This window comes from Pleurodeles waltl, chromosome 2_2 (assembly GCF_031143425.1).
Source record: "Pleurodeles waltl isolate 20211129_DDA chromosome 2_2, aPleWal1.hap1.20221129, whole genome shotgun sequence".
NCBI classification, from domain to species: domain Eukaryota; kingdom Metazoa; phylum Chordata; class Amphibia; order Caudata; family Salamandridae; genus Pleurodeles; species Pleurodeles waltl.
Window position 1 is genome coordinate 926,080,916 of NC_090439.1, and position 23,174 is coordinate 926,104,089.

General features: G+C 44.3%; 1 protein-coding gene across 2 annotated transcripts in view; it reads left to right on the forward strand.

Annotated features, from left to right (window-relative positions):
* LOC138282759 (fibrocystin-L-like) overlaps positions 1-23,174 on the forward strand; it is a 455,872-nt gene that overhangs the window by 18,168 nt on the left and 414,530 nt on the right. The window lies entirely within an intron of this gene.

The window sequence follows — 23,174 nt, forward strand, 5'->3', positions numbered from 1 at the left end:
CAATTATTGCTGCCTTTTACAGGTCAGGGGTGGGAGGAAGGAATAACCCATTGAAGCCACTCACGTCTGCTAGTGGTACCGCCAACAGCCTGCAGGAACAATGCCCTAAGTCAGACTCTCGACAGTGAGCCTGCTTTCTATAGAGGGGGCTCTCTCCGAGAACATTTTGAGAAAACATTCTTAAAAAACATTTTGACTATCGACTCTGACAGACCACCTGTTAAATATTCCAGTACTTTAATTGCTCATCATTTTTCTAACTGGTTCCTCGTGGGAAGAGACCGAGTTCAACCCTGGGCTCCCAGTTTTGCAGATTCTCACCCAGGAGCCTCATCTAGAAGACTTGATCAGAGCTAGAAGAAACAGGCGCTCAGCAAATTTTCGAGGTTGAAGAAACAAACTTACGGTTTCCAAGAAGCTGGACATTAAGCATTAATGGGCTGACCTGTGTTCCACAGAACCTGGTTATTGTTTGGTATACAAACAAAAATGGTTCTGTCAGAAAAAGCATATACACTTATCCTTTTCATTCTTGTGAGAAAATAAATCCAACGGACAAAATAAAACAAATGAAACAGTGATTGTGTAGTGCATCACGTAAAAAAAGAGAGTCACTTGACGTACCTCTTTGTATGAATTACTGTAATTAGATTTTCATTGAGTATGTCTGATGTAGTCAGTCATACAGATCCTAGTTTTTTCTGGGGTTTCTGTCCTTGGAAGAGATAGACTCTTACCCTGCACAAACAGTAAGAAACAGACTCTCTTTGTAGACTCTGGAATTGAAGAGACAAACTCTCATCATGAGCTTTGAGTGAAAATGGCAGACTCTCAGCATGGCCAAAAAATCGGACGAGATAAGTTCTCATCATTGTTTCTGGAGTGTAAGAGCACAGACAAAATTTGTAAAGAGGGTGGGAGAACAATTTCTTTTAACAGCCCATTGCTGGCTCTCAGGGTGGCATTAGCGCTGGTGGGGGCTCCCCTTCCAGACATCCCCTAATCAGTTAATGCCGAGTAGCCCCCAGTGTGAGAAGCCCACCGGGCCACCCACCTCCGAAAGCAGATCACTGTCCCACAGGGGGGTTTACTCTATCACTCTCCCCACCCATCCCAGGAATCACACGGCTGCTGACCACGCTTCCAGCACTGTCCGAGTGTGTAATGGTAGAGTATGTCTCCGCCCTTTCGTGTAAAGTAGCGCAGGGTAATCTCTGGGGCCCATTGGCTCCCTATACACTCAGAGCACTGGCTTCTGACGATCAGCATTTACCCACTCATTTAATACCACGAGTTGGGAGGCCAAATTGCATTTAAGTATGTTAGGGACAGGGAGGCCACCATCATACACCCTCCTTTGGAGCTTGTGGAGGGCTATTCCGGCACTTCCTCTGTCTCGCAGAAGAAGGCGGACTTCCAGATAAGGCTGTCTAGTGTTGATTCCACATAATGCTTCTTTCTTCCACAACCCTATGTTTTTTTCTTTTTTCTCATCCTTCCAAGTTCTTTTTTACACCTGTTATCTCTGTTTTTCACTTGTTTCCTGCCATTTTCTCATACGTCTTTCGTTTTTCAACTTTCTCTCTGTTGCTCTTGATCAGAGACCAATGACAAAAACATAAGTCCTGTGCCTCAAAACTGAGTGACAAATTAAGCACTCAGTGTAGATGATATGGTTTAAGAAACTGGATGTGTTCACCGTGGAAGAATGAAGTAAGCTTCAGGCATTGGTGCCACAGAGTCAAAAGGCAGGGTAATGCTGAAAGAGAAAAAAAGACCAACTCATAAAATCTCAATGTTGATGGAGTGTGTTCCCCAGCATATTTTGCTATTTCATAGCAATGTACAAATTTGGATTTTTTTACTTCCATTCCAGTGATCAACTTCAAAACAATTAATGGCTGTGTGGGTCCTTTTGATAGTGATACATGTAGGGGATGCATACACTTCATAGCAGAGACCTCTTTACTCACTGAGCTGTCTTAACCTTTAAATTGCAGGCCATAGTCATCAGATGGTAATAGAAATAGGATGCACCACAACAACCAACATTGATTTTTTTCAGCAAGGCTTCTTCTGCATACAACGGAAGCAACATTTTTTCCCTGTTGTCTCTTGGGCAAAAATTAAAGGAGAAAAGTAGTGTTAGTTGCTCTGGTAGAGGGTGGTGTGAGGTGATTCAAACAAAGGATAAGCACATCTCTGAGGAATGTAAAAGGCCGCAGTAATCAAAAAGGGGAGGCCAAGGAAGTAGTTGTTTCAAACAACAATGAAATATCAACTCATTGTGGAAATGTGGATAGAATAGAAATTATGTCCGTCTTTTGTTTTAAATCTGCCTTTACAGTACGTTTATTACAGTTACTTTCTCCACAACCTGTCCCTGATTGTGAGTGGTCTTTGGAATGGCTTTCCTCCACCCCTAAAGTTACTGACACAAAGGCTACTGGCAAATCTAGGGCTGTTGATATTCCAGACCATTACAAGTTGGACCCTGATGGCCCCTAAAAATTAGGAATTATTTTGGGAATCGGTAATTATTGTTTCGTTCCCCTAATAGTTGTCATTTGAGAGCAGACTTCCACCCATAGTTTTCAGCTGCTTTTAAGAACCAAAACCCATGGCTGAAAATGCACATCTTATAATTCCAATATGGCCAAAGACTGCTGGTACCATTGGATTTAGGAGGCCACTGATAATGACCGTGTTGGACTCAAATTATTTGACTGAAGAAAGGTGTTGAGCCCGGATTCAAGAGACGGGCTGTATAGATGGCAGCTGAATCACCCCTGGTGCCCAATGCTGTCTTAAGGATTTTGGGGCCTCTAGCAAGACATATTTTGGAACATCGTGTTTCTAACAACTTTGGATTTTATTACCCATTACCTGCTAATTAAAGTAGGTATGATGCCAAACATTCAGAAATAGGGTTCACACAAAAACAGCTGAAATGGGTCTTTCCAGGGGCCCAAGAAGTTGTTAAAATTAGAATTTCTAAAGAGAGGCAGAGTCAAGGCTAGAGATAGACAGAATGAGAGAGGCTGAGTTACAGAATCGACAGAGGTGAGCTAGAGTGCAACTTCATCAGATACAGATTCAGGCTTGCTCTGATGGAGAATTTCGAGATTCATCAAAAGTGCGAAGGCAACAGTTTTGAACAGGCAAAGATGCAAAACGTAACCTGACATGAGGACTTCATCAGCCATGAAATTTGCATTTCTTTTGCTCAACCTTTTCCTACCAAAACTAATAGCTTCAGCAGGAACTTGTCCAGTGGCTAACCAGCTTCGAAAATAATTTGGTCGACACAGCCTGCAGCCTTGCCGCACTGGAGGACTTACATTCATTTCAGAGTCAAAGCTAGGAAGTAAAATCTTTGAGTGCAATAACCCCGCTGTCACAGGATTAGGGAACAATCCCTCCCCAGAAGCCCACCTTCTGGCAGCTGTGTCTCTAACTATGATATAACAGATGAACAGGGTGGCCAGATGGGGGTGAGGAATTTACGGTAGGTACACCAGGGAAGGAGATCTGTAACACAAGAAAACAACCAACAAAAGAGGCATTAGAGTAATGCAATCATCTGGTAATACACTCCTCCCAGAGATTAGCAACAAATAAAAGACATTTTGTGAAATTAATCAAATGTTTTAGCATGTTCAAATCTATTTCTCTTCTGGAAGATTCACAGCAATATGTATATACACTCAATTGTAGGCACAAAAGATACTGTACTACTTACCAATCATGTAAATGAATATGGTGCTGTACCATCATACTAAACTGTATACAGATCTTATGAATTTCAACATGCTCCAAGAACACAGAGCTCAGAAGGGACAGATCCCATTTATCAAAGTGAATGTCATAAGAATTCTGTCCCAATAGCAAGAGAAAACACACACTAGTCAGATGATAAGCAGTTACTTCCACAGCTGAATATTGAAGGCAAGGACAGTCCCTTATGCACTTGCTTCTCAATGCTCCGTAACTCAACCCACGAATCCACCGAGCGCTGGCCCATATATGCACCGCAAAGAGGTGGCCAGACTGTCGGGCACACGATTGTAAACACGCTGTCTTAAAATTTGCCAGTCCATCAAACACACGCTTGTAAATGCGCTACCTTAGAGTTTGCAGTCTGCTCAACACGCGCTTGTAAAAGCACTGCTGAATGAGTTGCCAGTCTGCCAAGCATAAACTTGTTAATGCAATGCAAAGGCATTACCAGTCCGTCGAGTGCACGCTTGTCTACGTTCACCTAAGAACAATTTCTTGGGAAGACAGTATTCAAACTTTGCCTTACTGTGTGGGAAAGCTACCAAAAACAATCTCATGCAGTGTGTGCTGAATCACCAGCTCTCCGTTCACTCAGAAACACAAGAATACCAGGCACTCGGCCATCGCGTCCCACCTCTAAATTCCTTCCGACAACGGCTGCTATGTATGACGCAATTTTGCGAGATTGTGCAGACTCGTTAGCATTGTATTTACTATGGCAGCCATCTTAACATGAAGTCTTTGTATGGTAGAATACAGTAGATGTTACATTCCTTTATTGCGTCCATGCAGCAATTCCACCAGTGGCGACCCCCTTGAATATGACTCTTTCCACATTGATTGGACGGTTGTTTCTCATATTGCAGTGTGGAATGGGCACAAGTACCACAAACTCTGACACTTGCTTACAGTAGCTGACCGGTGCTCCATTGCAGTTGGCCTGAAATCACACATAGGTACCTAGATCCCAATGAAACACAAACAGTGACTATTTATTGGCTGTTTACTTTTTTGGTGCTTTTTACCTTGAATCTTTAAAGAATCATATCTCCTGTTCCTCTTATTTGATTTTTGTTTTTTTGGTCTTATTTCCCTATATTTATACTTCAGTGTGAGATTTGTATGAAGTTGTGCTATGCCTTTTTAATTAATTTTTCTGTTTAAGTGCTTTACTAATTTTCTCAAGTTACCCTATCTTCTCTGTGCAATGGCTACTAGGGGTTGAGCTCAGATTTAATTTACTAAAAGCTTAGACTGGACCTAACAGGTTAGCAACTCTATTACTTGTGGTGGAATACTATTAACCCCAAATAATAATTCACATTTTTACAGTTGACACAGTGGATTTCTACTAGATACTTCTAAATTCATGTGTAGTCTACACCAGTGACCCGGGAACCCCTTCTAGCAGCCAACCTTCCCTCAATATTCAACCAGGACACTGTAGAATAGGCTTACAATATGAAATCCGACTTTACCATAAGTTGTGATTTCAAACTGTGAGTCTAGAGACATTCCTACTGTTGAAATCCTTGACCCAATATTAATTGACCCTCAATTTGAAGATGTCGATCTGTGATTTAGACTGTCCAGTCCAAAAAGGACATGATGTAAAGGATTATGATGCTGAGCTTTCAGGAGAGGTTTTTACTGCAATAGATTTTCATGTAAAGTAAACAATGGTTCAACTGAAGTCCATTAAAAATGTAGTTATTTAGCAAGAAGCATCATTTTTGCATATAATTATTGCAAGGAGACATAGGCAGTCTATCATTGTAAGTGATTTATTTAAGACAATTGTTATGTACAAATTGTATACAGTTTTTATATACAGATGACAATAAACAAACATGACAACAAACATACACTGCATGTAATAGTTCTCTCTGTCAACATTTGTAAAGGTGTATGGCAGAGTCAGTGGACCTCGAGGGGCCTGCTTGTAAGCAGCAGCAGGGCTCTTCTTTCTTGCTGTCTCTTACAGATTTTGGGGTAGAGGTTATGGGTTTGTTGGTGTTAGAAATTGTGTCTCTAGTAGGCAGAGGCATGCACCCTGTCAAGTTAGGGACCATTATTTTAGTCAGGGTAAGTCAGAAACACAACCTAAATCAATCTTTGCTCACCCTCTGGTAGCTTGGCACAGAGCAGGCAGGCTTAAATGAAAGGACGATGTGTAAAGTATTTGTGCAACACTTAGGGCCAGATGTAGCAAAATAACATTTTGCGACTTGCAAATTGCGAGTACTAGCGACTCGCAATTTGCAACTCGCAAAATGTTATGCAGAAAGGTTTCTCAGACACCTTCTGCGAGTCGGTATGGGGTCGCAAAGACCCACCTCAATAATATTAATGAGGTGGGTCGCAAATTGCGGCCCCATACCGAGTCTAGGCACTCGCAAACATGGAGGCCTGCTGTCGTCAGCAGACCTCCATGTACGTGACTGCTTTCAATAAAGCAGTTTTTTTTTTTAAAGTGTAGCCCGTTTTCCTTGAAGGAAAATGAGCTGCACGTAAAAAAAAAAACGAAACCTTTAGTTTCGTTTTTTTTTCAGGGCAGGTAGTGGTCCCTTGGACCACTACCTACCCTGAAAAAATATTTGTGGGTCCATTCACAAAGTGGAAGGGGTCCCATGGGGACCCCTTCCAATTTGCGAGTGGGTTACCATCCACTTGAAGTGGATGGTAACTGCGACACCATTTGCGACCGCATATGTGGTCGCAAATGGTATTGCATACCACTCAGAATCGCAAATAGGAAGGGAACACCCCTTCCTATTTGCGATTCTGAAATGCATATTGTGAGTCAGTCCCGACTCGCAATATGCATTTCTGCATAGCAAAGAGGCATTTGCGCCTGGCAAACGGCGATTTTCGCCGTTTGCGAGGCGCAAATCCTTTGCTACATCTGCCCCTTAATAACAGTAACAGTGAAAGAAACCACAAAAAGACTCCACACCATATTAGAATAATAGATAATATTTATCTGAGTAAAACAAGACCAAAACGACAAAAATCCAATAAGTAGATCATGAGACATGTAACTTTAAAGATTTAGGTGAAAATAGTGCATAGAACATCAAAGTGCCAATTGGGGTTATCTGGTTTTGCTGACTGGGACAAAGTCACAAGCTCATGCTGACCGTGATGGTGCATGGGCCAGCTACATGGACCCACTTGGGCCTGCTGAACACAGTACCTTAAACACAGTACCTTAAATCCTGATGCACGGGCTGCGTGGCATTGCTTTGCAAGAATTTGTGGTGGTTCCGATGTAAACCACAGAAGGTAGAGTATGTCAGGCCCACTTCCAAGAGTGCAGGATTGGGGTGGCACCACTTGGCAGGATAGACACACAGATAGCAGAGTCCACGTGCTGTAGCAGTAGTGCAGGTGAGTTGGGAGTAGTTTTTGATATCCCTGAGAGTGCAAAAGAACAGTGGGCAAGCCAACAAGCCTTGAAGAATCTTTCATTCAAGGATTTAGAGAACAGGTTCAGTCCTTCTCACTGCAGACAAGAAGCAAAAAGAAGTAGGCTAAAACAGCCATGCAGTTGCAGAGTGTCAGTCCCTCCGGGCAGCACAGCAGTCCGTCTTCCTGGCAGAGTGTCCTTAGCTTCAGTAGAGTTCTGCTTGGGTTGGGTTTGGGGTCCAATATTTATACTTTGGTGCCCTGGTTCTGGAAGGTGGGAGAAACTTCCAGGCCTTCCTTTGAAATGTACAGATGCCATGCCTCCGATGTAAGCTCCAAGCTGTCTGGTATGACAATACAGAGTTGTTAAGCCCTATTGTGGGTGGACAGGACAAGCCTATTCAGGTGTAAGTGAGGCAACGCTAAGCTCTGCCCCCCCATCAAGCCAGTTAATGGCACATTGTGTGGGGATGCTAGAGGGAATGCACAAAGCCCAGCTGTCATCCAACCCAGATGTGTATTCAGAGGCAGGCAGGGGCACATTTCTATTTTTTTCCAATTGGGAGTTACACTTAAAAGATGTTTTAAGGTAATCCCAATGTTACACCATGGGAGAGATAGGCTCTGTGAAAAACAAATTTAGCAGTTTTTCACTACCTGGACATGCTAAACTTAAAAGTACATGTCCAACTTTTAAAATACAGTGTACTGTGCACCCTTACCTTAGGACTGATATACATGTAATAAAAATGAAGGTTTGGGCCTGCCAAGTAGGTGCATTTCCAAGATCAAAATGGCAGTTTAAAACTGAACACACAGGCTCTACAGTGGCAGGCCTGAGTCATGTTTAAAGTCCTACAGTAGGGGGGACACAATCAGTGCTGCAGGCCCACTAGTAGCATTTAATTTACAGGCCCTGTGCACATGTAGTGTACTTTACCCCGGGTCTCACAAGTAAATTAAATATGCCAATTGTGGGTAGGCTAATGTTACCATGTTTAGAGGAGAGCACATGTGCAGTTCAGCACTGTTTAGCAGTGGTAAAGTGCCCAGCGTTCTAAAACCAACAAAAACAGGGTCAGAAAGGCAAAAGGCAAATAGTTTGGGGATGACCATGTGGAAAGTGCCATTTCCAATAGTATGTCTATCCTCTCTTTGACATTTTGGATTTTTCTGTGAATTCCTTTTCCTTTTCTTGATATTCAAGCTATTTGTATGGCTTTGCAAGAAGAAATTGTGCAACATCCTGATAGTTCTCTTTGGCCATAAATATGGTGATTTCTCCATCTTTGTCTCCTGGTAATAGCTAGAGAGAAGAATATGCATTTGGAGTGCTGTCATCAGAGAAACCTCTCCCACTCTACACTCTAGTTCTGGGGTCTTCAAACTGGGGGCGGGCCTCCTGGGGGCCTCAAGTGATCCCAGTGGGGGCGCCAGGTTCTGGTCACTAGAAGTATTATGCTGCTAACAGGACTTTGGTGTTAAATTGAAAAAAATGAGCAACAGTAAATCGCTCTGTAATGGGCCTACAATAACATATTTTGTCATTTATATCCAAGCTGGGAGTATGTATCTAAAGGGAAGGGGCTCCAAATACTCTTCAAAACTCCCATCCCACTTCTTATATTCACACTGTGGATTCTTCTACACATTAGTAAGGCTTGCCTGACCAGAATCATATGTCTGGCATCATGTATTTAATTGCATTTTTAAAACAGTGTCAGAACTTAACTGCAATGTTTAAGTAAGTCTATACATATTTAAACATATTTAAACATTGCCACTTTAATCGAATAAATTTGAAAAAATTGGAGGGGGACACAATGCTATTATTTCCACGAGGGGGGTGCAGCATTAAAAACATTTGAAGATCACTGCTCTAGTGCATGAGGCTTCATCTGAGTGAATGGAGGTTGAGATGTGTGTTGAAACATTAAGGTCTTGTCTGTGCTTTGGTGGCTTTGAGCCAGAAGTGACACTGGGGTTCCTTTAGGAACCCCAATGAGTATCCCTCAGGCATAGGTTGCTTTTACAGATATTGCTGGATTGAGTTTGGCAGAATTAGCTCTTAACTTTCATTTGGCACGTGTAAAAGATGTTAGAGCTGTTTGATGTGAATTGTTTGACCTGGAGGTAGCCATCAGTTGAAATAATTTTCTCTTTGCTGGCTTGGTGTTTGATCTTTTAGTCCTTGTTCATGCATTTTCACTCTTATTTCTTTTTTTCTTGTAGTTATTATTTTTTCAAGGAAGATAAAGGAGTTAAGCACTCTTGCTGATAGGACTCATTATTGCATACGTTTGACAGAGCATTTGAGGTTAAAACTAGGCATAAAATTTAGGTTTCTTAAAGCTAGGCACAGAATTTAGGTCCAACAAAACAGATGTGCTGCATGATTTTTGTAGTATGTGCTCTTTGTTGAGCATAAGGTTATTGGCTTGCTGCTCTGGTATCCTCTATATAGTAGTAAGGACTGTGCAGAGAAAATCTTTCAGCATTAATCTTTTCTGGATTCACAAACTATGCGTTATTCCTCCATCTGTTGGTTGAGTCCTGAACTTTCCCTATTTTCCATTTTTTTCTTTTGGGCAATGAACAGAATGTGGTCGGCCTGTCTCCTGTGGAATTGCACTTAATCCACAAAACACCAGTGTGTAATATTTTTCCACTATTGGGTTCAAAACCATTGTCCAGAGCTCCAGGGAAGTAACTGGAGGATTGGGCTATATACAGGCATATATTTTTTTTATTAAACGTTGGAATTCAAATTCTGGCCAAGATTTTGGCAAGCTCCGTAAAGAAAATTATTGATATATTTATTCACCTAGCTAGTTCAAAGAAAATAAGGTTTGGGCTGAATTTTATATCCTGGAAAACATTCTTATCCCCACAGCCTAAGTCAAGATGGTTAACTGATGGAAAATCTTGAGGGAATTCTCTTTGGGAAGAGGAACCAGACAAGGTTGTCCTCTTCCCTTGTGGTGCTTGAACTACTAGTGAACTAGATCCAGAGGGATATGTTACTAAGAGGGTTTTGGTGGGATGCTAACTGGGAGGATGTCATTTCAATGTACACTGATGACAGTCTATATCTATTGGACCCTGGGCATTCAGTTGCTAAGATCCTGAATATAAATAATTGTTTTGGTGACTGCTTGGGTCTGTGCATAAAGTGTGAGTACTTTGCATAAATAGACCAAAATTAGCCATTTCCTGCACGGCATCATTAGGACTTGCTACTGGATTGGGTATGCACAATGTGGGACAAAAGAGAAAGGCTTGTTTATTTGGAAATATACATTGCAAAGGTTAAACAGGTTTTAGAAATGGGGTATCTGGTTGACTAGGGTATGCACCTAAGCCACTCAGAACCCTCCCACTTTAGTCAGGGCGAGGGGGTTACACACCCAGAATAACGCCTGTTCACCCCCTTGGTAGCTTGGCACGAGCTGTCAGGTCTAACCCAGAGGCAAAGTGTAAAGCGTTTGCACAACACACATAATACATGTGACGCACTATCCCCACCACCAAGGAAACACAACACCAAGTTATATAAAAATAAACTGTATTGTACACAACATTATTAGACCAAACACAATATGTCAGTATTACCCTGCTACCCAATCAGTTGTCAGAATATTACACAGCACTATTACTCTGTGAAAGCCAGCAGTAGTCACATAGAACACATAAGTTACTGATTATTCTGCAACACAAGCAGTAGTCAGGAAAATATTACTACAATAATGCACGTCATGGTAAAACATGTGTCACCAGTAATTCATAAGGTCATACCAAACCTAGATGCCCATAAAAGAAACATCAGAGAGCACATGGGCACGTCATGAAAAACATATGATCATTACAGTGCTGCAAAAACAACCTCAGAAATGCACCTCACACCACAGCAAGTGTGCACTTAAAAACATATGGTCACTGTATTGCTGCAAAAAACAACTTCATGAATGCACCTGGTAAGGGACCAGTGGGATGGGGGCCCTCCAGCGAGGTTGTCACCCCACTCATGAGTCACAAGAACAGTCCGTGGGCCCAGCGAGAATGGAGGACCTCTGTAGAGATTTTCCCGCCAGTCTCAATGCTCTCAGAATTGCTGGGGTCCAGTGGAGCGGCCTCCGATGAGGCCTCATCCCCACCCGTACTGCACACAGCTCAATATGGGCCCGGTGGAGCGGGGGGCTCTGATGAGGCCTCCACCCCACCCGTACTGCACACAACTCACTGGGGGCCTGGTGGAGCGGGGGCCTCCTATGAGGCCTTCAACCCTTCCGTACTGTACACAACACACTGGGGCCCAGTGGGGCTGGGGGCCTTCGATGAGGCCTCCATCCCGCCAACCCACTGGGGCTGCTTCTTTCGGCTCACCCGCACCTGATCTGGTGCGCGAGCCTTCCTGCTGCTCTCCTGGGCCGCAGCGGTCAATTTCTGCCAAAGTAGGTATCGGATGGTGCCCATGGGGCGCTCTTCTCAGCGCGCCTCACCCTTAGGGGTACCGCTAGGAGCGCGCATACTCCGGTTTCCAATTCCTTGTGCCTCAGGGACACCAAACACAGTGCATTTTAGAAGTGCTTTGGCAAAATGAATGCCTGGATCGTGCCAGTGATTCTCTGGCAGGAGGGTTCATGAAGCACTCTCAAAGCGCTAAATAATTAAAAAGGAAAGCTCTCTTACAGTGTGACACTGGCTCCAGTAGAGCACTACTCCATGTGATCTGACAGCTGAGAGAAAGCGCTTCTCTTACTGAAAGCCAAAGGTTGCCGAGGGCAGGGGCCACATCACCCAGACTCTGGGTACACAAGTCAAGCACAGGGCGGCAGGGCCCAGCAACAGGCCAGCACAAGGGGGATGCAGTCAGTGGCAGTTCCTCCTAGTGACTCAGCAGGTCACAGGTCAGCACATCAGCAGCAGTCCAAGGCAGTTCTTGGTGAGTCCCTCCAGCAGCATTTTGTGTACATTTTTTCAAGAAGTTTCTTGTGTGCCCTTAAATGTGAAAAATCCCCTGTACTTATACTCAGTTTTGCAAAGCATTTTCAATGAGGGGGAGAAGACGTTCCAACCAGTTACAACTGGTTCTAGGAGTGTTCACTTTCTCCTCCAGCACAGGCTCCAGACATCAGTTGGGGGTAAACAAGCCCTTTGTGTGAGGCCAGGGCACAGCCTTCAGAAATGCAGGTGTTCCCCGCCTCCCCATCTCTCAGCCCAGGAAGATCATTCAATATGCAGATGCACCTCTGGGACACCTCCATCCTCCCTGTGTACAAACTGTCTGAAAAGTATGCACAAAGCCCAGCTGTCACTCTGCCCCCGACGTGGATTAGAGTCAAGATACAAAACACCAGAGTCATAAGCACAGAGAAATGCTTACTTTCTAGAAGTAGCATTTCTATAATGGTAATAAAGAATCCACCTACACCAGTAAGCAGCATTTTTCACTACCGTTACATCCATACCAAAAATGCCTATGCTATCCCTCATAAATCAGACAATATCCCTCTGGTCACAAAGGCAGGGCATTCCCAGTGCAATCCTATGAGCAAGACAACACTCACAGCAGTGAGAAACCAAATAGACTGTCACTACCAGGAAAGGCCACACAACCAGGCACATGTCCTGCCTTCTACATACATAGCACTCTGCCCATAGGCCTAGCTAGGTCCTACCTTTGGTGTGACTTACATGTAGTAAGAGGAGAGTTCTGGGCCTGGCAAGTAAATTTAGATGCCGGGTCCCTTTAGCAGTAAACTGCGCACGCAGGTCCTGTGCTAGAAGGCCTGAGACAGGTTTGAAAGGCTAATTCTGTGGGTGGCGCAAGCAGCGCTGCAGGCCCACTAGTAGCAATTAATTTACAGGCCAGGGGTATAGGGATACCACTGTACAAGGGACTCACAGGTAAATTAAATGTGCCAATTAGGTGTAAGCCAATCATACCAACTTTAGAAGGGAGAGCACTTGCAGTTTAGCACTGATCAGCAGTGATAAAGTGCTCAGAGTCCTAGAGCCAACAGCAAGAGGTCATAAAGAAATAGGAGGAAGGAGGCAAAAAGTTTCAGGATGACCCTGCAAAAAGGGCCAGGTCCAACAACAGCCATTCCTTAGGGAACATTTGATGACCTGCTTAGGCTGGTATAAGGTGGATGTGCCACACTGTAGGAGGCTCCTAATCATATTTCTTGATAGGGCAGCACTATACAAGATTATTGCCAAAGTTCTTGTATATGCTCCAGAACACCCCCTTAAAGGTCCCAAATTCCTACTTTACTAAAATGGACAGCTTACCCAGATCCCTACTCTGATATGGAGGCACATTGATACTTTAGGTAGAGGACCATATGATGGAGAATCACTCTCTTTGACTTGCTGAAATATTACTAGGCTGTTTGTCACTTCCATGAAATGCAAGATATAAAAGTACATGTCCTACCTGTTACATACTCAGCACCCTTTCCATACGGCTACCTAGGTCCTACCTTAGGGAAGACCTATGTCTAGAAAAAGAACAATTTAGGGGTTAGCAAGTAGTTTTAAATGGCAAGTCAAAGTGGCAGTAAACCATGCACACAGGCTCTGCAGTGACAGGCCTAAGACAGGTTTGAAATGCTACTTCTGTGGGTGTCATAATAAGTGCTGCAGGCCCACTAGTAGCATTTAAATTACAGGACCTGGGGCCAGATGTACGAACACTTTTTCCCATAGACACAGAATGGGTAAAAACCTTTGCTACATTTGGCTCTTGGTTACAAGGGACTTACAAGTAAATCAAACATGCCAAACTGGTGTGAACCAATTATGTCATGTTTTAGAGGAGAGAGCATATGCAATTTAGCATAGTTGGTGATTTGGTACTCAACAGAGATCAGCGGTAAGATCAGACAGATGAATATGGAAGCCAAGGGGCTACATGAGAGTGATATATGGAGGGTGGTTCACTAGATCCGCCTGAGACAGCGGGCAGAACAGAAAGTTGGGTTGGAGAGATAAGTTAACAAAAGAGACCTATTGTGTGACTCCACAATGTGACAAGACCTATGTGACTTGGAGAGGTTTAAAAAAGGAGGTAAACTGGGCATTACTACACTGTTTGATGCATGGGGTGCAACAGGCATTAAGGGATTTGAAGTGCTCCAGTGGGAGTTTTGAGCTGTTGAACACACAACACTACAAATACTTACAAGTAAAACAAGCACTTGTAAGTATTCAAATAGTTTGCTAGACCTTAAGTAGGAGTCACAGCTCGAATGCAGAGTGCTTGAAGCCCCTCTGAACTAACCTACTATCTCACAAATGTATAGAACATTGAGAAATAACTCAGGGAACACTGGATACTCCCACAATTAAATGGCAGGAGGATGTAGTACAGGACGTGGTAGAGGAAGAAAACTGGAATGAAGTCTGTAGCTGTCTAAGGGAAGTTGCAACATGGGTGGGCTTAAAAGTGGTGCAATTGAAAATATTGCATTGAGTTTATTATGCCTAGGTTTTTTTGGTTTTGAGAATGGAAAGGGCAGACAGCGACAAATGCCTCAAAGAATACAAAGGAAATTGTATGTTTTATCCATATTATATGGGAGTGTCCAAAGATTCAAGTCATTCAAGTCTTCTTGAAAGGGGTAAGCCAAAGGATGCCCTCAGTGGTGGAAGAAGTGTTGGAACTGAAACCACAATTAATTATGCTGGGTACTTGGGAGGAGTTGAGTTAAAATTGTCCAGGTGCAGGCAGTTGTTCTGTAAATGTCGCCACAATGGTACCTAGATGGGATTGGCGTACTGAGGGAGGAGACTGCCTTCAAAAGTTTAATGAAATCTGGAACAGGTGGAAGAAAGTCAGCAATAGAGTAAATTAAGTGTAGAACAAAATGATAAGACAGGTGGGAACATTAAAGGTTTATTCGCAGCTGATATGTGAGAACACAAGGCCACATGACTGTTTTTTCTGTCCCTAACAGACTTAAATCAAATGGGTCATGGAAAAGGCAACAATGGTTGAAGTGGTTTATATGTTCGAACCATAATGTGAAACATGCATGTATAGGATATCTGCTTCTGTAGATGACTGCAATGTTTATTCCATGTTGAGAAAACAATTAAATAGTGTAAAACGTTTTGATACCTCACTAAAGTAATTTAGGATCCCCACAAAGGAAGCAGAGAGCAATACAACTGATTAAAACCCAAACGTCTAGAGCAGTAGTTTCCAACCTATGGTTTGGAGAGCCCTGGGGGTCCACAAAGCCTCCTAATGGGGTCTGCGACTGCTTAGAAAATAAAATATTAACAGATTAATAAAGTGTATATAAATCAAGCGGCTGAATGTACAATTTTTTTTTTTTAAGTACTGTAAATGTCAAGGAATTTGAAATTGGAGGCTAAAAATTAAATTAGTATCCTCAGATTGACTCCTTGGAGCAGTGCAGGTACATCAAACAGAATATAGTACGGATGATGTGTGGCTGCAATTACATTTAGAAAAACTCCAACCTTCCTAATATTTATTTTTTAATGATTTATATTTGTTTGCATATTAAGTAAAATGTGCTATCATTTGTGTTTTGTGTGATGAACGCTTGTTTTTGTATTGCATTGTTTCGTGGTTCAAATCATCGACAATGTTTAGGCCAGATTCCCCGGCTTCCAGTAATGATTCAGTGGTGGGGTCCCTGCATTCCAATAATAATTCAGAGGTGGTCTCCGGGTTCAAGTAATGATAACGTGGGGGCCCATTGAAATCAAAAGGTTAAGGATCGGTGGTCTAGAGCAGTGGTTCCTAACCTGTGGTCTGGGGACCGCTGGGGGTCTGCAAAATCTCCTCCAGGGGTCCGCAACTGCTTAGAAAATTAAATAATCTTAACAGATTAGGTCCCCGGGTTCCCGTATTGATAAAGTGGGGGTCCACGAAAAACAAAGGGTTGGGAACCACTGGTCTAGAGCACTCAGTGGCCCTAGAATTAGAGGAGGAAGAGCAGTAGTTATATGGAGAGTATGAACAGTAGGATCAGTCTATGATAGAGGCTTCGCAAAGGAAGGGACAATATATAGCAGGACCTCAAAGGTGAATTTCCAGAAGAGGATGTTGACTTTTACCTATCAAGACCATTCATTGCACACAGATGACTTATCCCTATACAGAGCAGTGATCACAGGGCAGAAATGTATGAGGCACAGTTGGGGGTAGAGCAAGCTGAGACATGTTTCCTACTGTCAACACTTCTGCCGTTGCAGAGGAAGCACCAGTCCCTACACAGTCTCCCTGGTGACATTTCCAGGGGAAAGGAGCATTCAAAGAACCAGAATCTTCAAAGGCAGTCCTGCAAAGAGTATAAAAGAAATATAAGCCCTCGAGCCAGGATCCTATATATATCAGGGGTAAGGTACCAGCTGGCTCTATCACAATGTCTACAACTACAGCTTTTATGAGCCAACCTCCAGTCAAGGAAATCAAGAGGTTAAAAGCTATAGGGAAAAATATTAAGAGGTCAAGCGGCCACTCAGAGACACATTGCAAATTCTAATTATCTGCTTAGTGGATATAGACACCAACAGTTAGAAGAGATCAAGGATCTCACCCAACATCTGCAAGAGCAGTACAATAAGAAAGCAAATTCAGTAGCACAGGAAGCAAGGCTGATTCTAATACTTGCTTCAAATTCACAGCCAGCAGTCAGATGTGCATAGGTACAACTATGAGACTCCATGTTTGGCTTAAGGTTTAAAGCTGGAGGCATGGGTCTTATATATTAACATGACTTCATGGGAAAGAACCTGTTTCAAACAACAGTGGATTAGTCACTGCAGCAGATGAAAGAAGGCAATGATGCTGTCAAGATGATGGGAACCCTACAGAGGTGCCTTCATGAGGGCTTCTTCACTCTCCAGCAACACCAGGCACAGAAGACCTAGAGAAGTGGGCACATAAGGCTCTAAGCCACAGTGGCAACACCCAGTGCAGACAAGGCTATCCTTTCTGGGCAGAACATGAGGCAGGAAACAGATCACTAAAGAATCAGGCACAAGCATAAAATACTCTTAACGGGGAAACCCCCAACATCTAACACCATCAGGGGGTAGGTTGAGAGGATTCTTCCAATAGGAGAGGAAGATCGCCTCTAACACTAGTTGTGGAACATTATAAACCTAATTATTGTGTATAAATAGACAAAATACTCCTAAACATCAACTAAAGAGGAGAGCTCACAAGTGGGATTAAATGAGACAGTTTCAAAAAGAATTTCAAGACCTTCAGAACAAAGGGGCAATCAAACAGGTGTCAAGATAGGAACAGAACCAGGGAGTGTGTTCTTTCTGTTTCCAAATTCTAATCCAAGATCTGACATTAAGGCCTATAAAAGACATCAGATTTCTGAACAAGATTATCAGGACACAGGGATTCAAAATAACCACACAGCAAAATATCATTGCTTTGCTGAAGAAAGGGAACTGTATGCATCCACTTCAAGGATGCCTACTTCAATGTCCTTATGAACAGCAACTACAAGAAGTACCTCACATTTGTGGTTTCATTACTAGTTCAAAGTTCTATCCTTTGAGATGAATTCAGCATTGTAGATGTTCACAAACATGCCTTGAAATAGTGGCACAGTATTTGAGACAACAGGGGCTACAAGTGCACTGCTATATAGATAATTGGCAAAGGCAAACTCTGAAGCTCAGTGTCAGAACCGCAAACAACAAGTGATGGACACAATGAACATACCAGATTTCTTTGTAAATCCTTGAGTTTTCTTGTGAAGAAAATGGTCTTCTAGAGCAAAGCTGGATTCAAACAGTGCATACACTGTCCAAAACAGAGTGATAGTACTGATAAAGCAGATTTGCCTCTACCTGAAAGGAAAATGTCTGACAGTGAGAACGGTGATAAAGTTACTGGGTGTGATAGCTTTATGTATCCCATTAACCCCTTTTCCAGACTTCACGAGACCCAGCCACAAGTATGCCAATGGTCATAGCCAACGGGGATTGGGAGGATCTAGTGTCTGTTACAGCACTATTGCACAGGGTGATAAAGTGGTGGACAACAAAACATCACAGTAGGCAGACCATTCAACAACTATCACCTCTATTTACCATTACCATGGATGCATCTCATACAGGATAGGATGCACACATGAAAATATGAAAATCAGGGGTTAGTGTCCCTCAAGATGCTGTAAATGTTTTGAAAATGAAGACGGTGATCTTAGCACTGATTACATTTAGAAACGGATCAAGGGGAAAGAGGCACAGATTCAAACGGCTAATACAGCAATATTCTACCTGAGCAAACAGGGGCACAAGTCAAGTGTATATCTAAGTTATCGCAGGAGATCTGGAGACGGGTGTTACAAAGAGAGATATCACCAATAGTGATACACCTGCCAGGATGACAGAATGTAGAAGCCAACAGATTAAGCAACAAGAAGGAACGTTGCACAGTGGGAGCTAAATCGAAAGGTGGTAGACACAATCTTCCAAAGCAGAGGAAACTCGCAAATATATCTGTTTGCAATATGAGCAAACACAACATTCTAAAGCTTGGTATGGAGGTATCTTCACCACCTACCCCAAGAGACTGTCCTCATGATAGAATAGTCACAGACATTTGCATATGCCTTTCCACTGATTTCCTCCAATAGCAGTGGTAATAAACAAGAGAAAACAGACAAACATGGCGTTGATACTAATAGCCCCACAGTGGACCAGACAGACATGGTTCTTGGGGAAAGGACATATGGCCGTGTATTCAGAATCCCTGTATTTTAAAATGTGTTAACTCTACAGGAAGGATAGATATGCCACACAAAGCGTGCCAGCTTCCATCTAGCTGCATCCTGCTTCCTGATAAGACAGTTTGGCCATCTAGATCTTCCAGACAGGTGCGTGGATGGTACACCTGTAAGCTACTGAGGAATACACATTAGGTAGCTTTGTGAAGAACTGTTTTGCCACGTGTGCCTTTGAGAAGGTCTTGGAGAGAGTGAAGGGACACACAGATCTAAAAAATGAAAAGCCAGTTCTTACCTCTGTTGTTTAAGTTGTTTAAGCCACAATTCCAGTTATGCTATGGACCTACCTTTCACGTAGACTGCTGGCTCTGGCATGAGACATGATGATTTCACAACTGAGCTGTAATAAGTTATTACAGTTGAGCAGCTATGTCATTTATGAAATACAGTGACTAGAGATGTCAAATAAGGAAATTAGAAACAGGCTTTTAATCAGGGATTGAAGCTTTCTTTGCATTATATATGCTTATTAGTGCAATTACTCATATAAACAGATACATCTGATCTTATTTATGTACCTGCATAGATCTTACACAGATAGATTGGAAAACGCCTGCCTCTTTATTGAGGTTTAGTTCAAGCACCTCTGAAGTGACAGGCTGTGGGTCTTTGTTTCCTTGATGACAATGTTGTCAAGAAACAAAGCCCTCAGGTAGCCCTCAGTCAGAATGAGACTCAAACAATAGGAGTGGTGGTGGCCTTTGAAGTGAGGCACTTGTGCTGAGCCCAGCCAGGACCTAAAGGAAGAGACTTCCTTTATATCTTGCAGACTGATGCTCTGAACACAAAGCAGGAGAAGTGTGGGTACCGCTGGTGCCAACACACTGCATGGGGACAAAGTGCACATTTCACTGAGGCTGGCCTTGATCTGTATCCAGCAGCTACAATTGAGCCAGATCCCGGATCCAGGCCAGATTCAATGAAATGTGCTAAGGGAGTCCCACCTTTACAGTGATGAATATAAAAGGTGTATAAAAATCATCCCTGCCTTTGAGCGAGTGAGTGTAGTAAGCAAACCCAACTGATCCACGGAGGGCTTGCAGTGATTCTCCCCACAAAATATCTCTGAATGAGGTGTATATACAGCGCATTTAGATGAATGTGCTGATCTGGGAGCGACAGGGATATCTTACAGCCATGACCACACTGGAGGTCAGAAAGGAGGTGTAGAGAGGCCGCACTGCAGGGCAGGAGAGAATAAGAAGTGTCACAGTGACTGGAGAAAGGAAAAATCACATTAGCGTGGATGCCAGTAGAGGTCACACTGGAGGACAGAGCAGGGTTGGGAGGTCAACTGGAGAGGGGAGGAACCGAGGGCCCCACTGGAGGGCAGTCGATAAAGATCCAGGGGAAGAACACTTGATTCCCCTGAACAGACATAAAGTACCTACTCTAAGCCTGTGTGAGAGTGGCTGGAAGATTCGTGCTTCAGAGAAATAGGAGTCTCTCTGAGCCAGCTGACTGTGAGTGAAAGAACGTGTAATCATGACGGTGACCATATTTGAAAGCAAACCTGCGTGCTCTTTACTTCCACCATTGAGTTGAAAAGGGTTAACATTTTGCAGTTTTTTTCTGCAGTAGTGAGAAAGTAGAAGGTGGTCAATGATGAGGGCGCAGAGCCCAGGGGTCCAGGGAGGGCGTTTCATTTCTGCAGTAGAGGGTCAGACAGCCAATGATAGTTCAAGAGGGAGTGTGAAACTGTGTCTTTGAGCGGTGCCCTGTGTCTGTGAGTTTGATCCTGTATTTAGTACCAGCGAGATTGAGACGACGCGTGTCCATGTGTGATGCTGACCCCGTGCCCACGAGCGCTCAGCACTTGAATGCAAAGCTGCACCTGTGAGACAAAGTGCCCGTACTCCACACTGTGTCCGCAGTAGTGTCACTGTGCCAATGCTGTACACGTGTACAGGGGCGTAGCTTCGTGAGTATGCTTGGGGGGAGGGTGTTAACTTCGGATTTCCCGACAATTGCACTGGCACATGATGTTAAAATACATTTTACAACAAGCAGGGCACACGAGAGGTGCTTAAGGTGCAGTGGAAAGGGAGAGGAGTGAGTATTGGACGCTGTACTAAGCCAGAGAAGGCGCATTACCTCCCGTCCCTCCCTCGCCTTCCTTATAACCAATGAGGCTTCCTGCCTCCCTCTAGACCCTCCCTTCCCCTTTTAAACCCCTCCCCCCACCCCACCACCTCCTGTTTTTTTTGTCTAGCCCACGCTAGACTTACCTTTTCTCTTTCCTCCACGGCGGGGCCTAGGGGACGTCGATTTCGGCACTCCTCGGGGCACGGGGCTCCGCGAGGTGTGCTCTGGCCGGTCGCGTCATTTCAGAGCAGGCGGGGCTGCTCGTAAGACGCATCCTGGGAGTTGGCTGAAGGGGTCAGCCGGCTCTCTGCGGCTGGGGTGTCCATTTCCGGTTTCCTCGGCCCGCGGAGCTGCGTAGAGGTGCGAGGAGCATTTTTTCGATCCAGGACTGGTAGGACGGGTGTTCTGCCCGCAATTTTAACTGCATTCTTTCATTTTATCTTTGTGGGGATTGGTTAATGGTTGTGTTGTGGGAGGTCCTGGGCCCTGTATATTTGAGAGTGTATTCAGGGAGGTGGTAGTGTTTTTTTGATTCTACCAAGCCTAAGGTGCCTGTTAAGCAACGTAGGATTGTTTCTTCCTCCTCCTCAGGAGAGGAGGGTGCTGCTGACATTTCAACCCCTGGGGGTCACCAGGTTCCGGGTGGTGGTGCTGCGCCACTCATGTCCAGGGAGGAGGTGCAGGAGATGATCGAGGTGGCTGTTTCCAGGGCTCTCCAGGCAGGGATGGCCAGGCCTAGTGGGTCTAAAGCTGCACATACACCTGCTACTGCGGGGAGGTCCTCCTCAGAGGATGAGGAGGGGGAGGCTCCATCTACTTCCTCTGGGGGGAAATATGTCTCCAGAGAGGAGATGTGGGAGGTGATGGCACATGTACGGGACAATTTAGGGTTTCCAGTGTTTCAGCCTACGAACTCTGACTCTCACTTATTCCCGCAATATCAGACGCCTTCTAAGTTTGCCATGCCTTTTCAGGGACCTGTGAAGGATATGGTGTTTCGGGAATGGAAGGATGTGGATAAAGCTCAAGTTCCACGATTCCTTCAGAAACTTTATTTGCTAGAGGGAGAGGATGTATTACCTTCCTCTGTTCGCCTGGATTAAATTTTGGCTACCCTGATTGGCAAAACCGCAGTCAATCCGGAGGATTGTGTGCCTACTGATGCCACGGACCGTAAGGTGGATTCTGGGCTCAAGAGGGCTTTTGCGGCTGAGAATCTGGCACTGAGAGCGGGTATATATTCTGCTTATGCGGCCCATTCGTTGGTGCAGGACTTTGATAAGCTGGCAGTGGGTGTTCAGGAAGGGGCAGAGTGCTCCGAACTCCTGGCTGGTATGGAGCAGCAGGCCAGGTTGCTGGCGGATGTATCATCAGATGTGGTCCGTACTTCGGCTCTGGCGTCTGGAGCTTTGACTGGGGCCCGTAGGTCCCTCTGGTTGCGGTCCTGGAAGGCCGACCCTGGGGAGAAGTCTGCCCTCCTGCGACTGCCCTTTGAGGGTCGTAGCTTGTTTGGTGATCAATTGCCTTCCATGCTTTCGAAGGCGTTTAAGGAAAGGAAGCATGCCTTGCCTTATAAAGGAGGATCTGCTTCTGGGAAAGGGTGGAAGAAGCATTCTCGTTCTTCTCCCAAGATGGATGCAAAATCTTTTTCATTTAGGAAATGTCGTTTTCAGCCTTGTTTTTCCCCTAAGAAAGCTGCTCCTTCGAACCGGGGTGGGTTCAAGAAGGGGTCCTGACAATCACTGTGGGCCTGGCATAGGGCAGGTTGGGGGAAGACTGAGGCACTTTCTTTCAACTTGGCAGGAGAGTGTCAGCGATCATTGGGTGCTGGACATTGTGGTCAATGGTTACGTCATCGATTTTGTTGTGGTGCCTCCGGATTCGGGGGTGCGTCCCACTCCTCTGCCTACAGTCGGGGCACGGAGAGAGGCATTGTTGGACGGAGTCCGGGACTTGCTTTTGAAAGGGGCCATTTCCCGCGTTCCCCTGGAAGAGAGGGGTCAGGGCACTTATTCTGTCTTGTTTCTAGTTCAGAAGGTATCAGGGGGGTTTCGGCCTGTGCTCAATCTGAAAGGAGTGAATGCTTGGATCAAGACGGTGCATTTC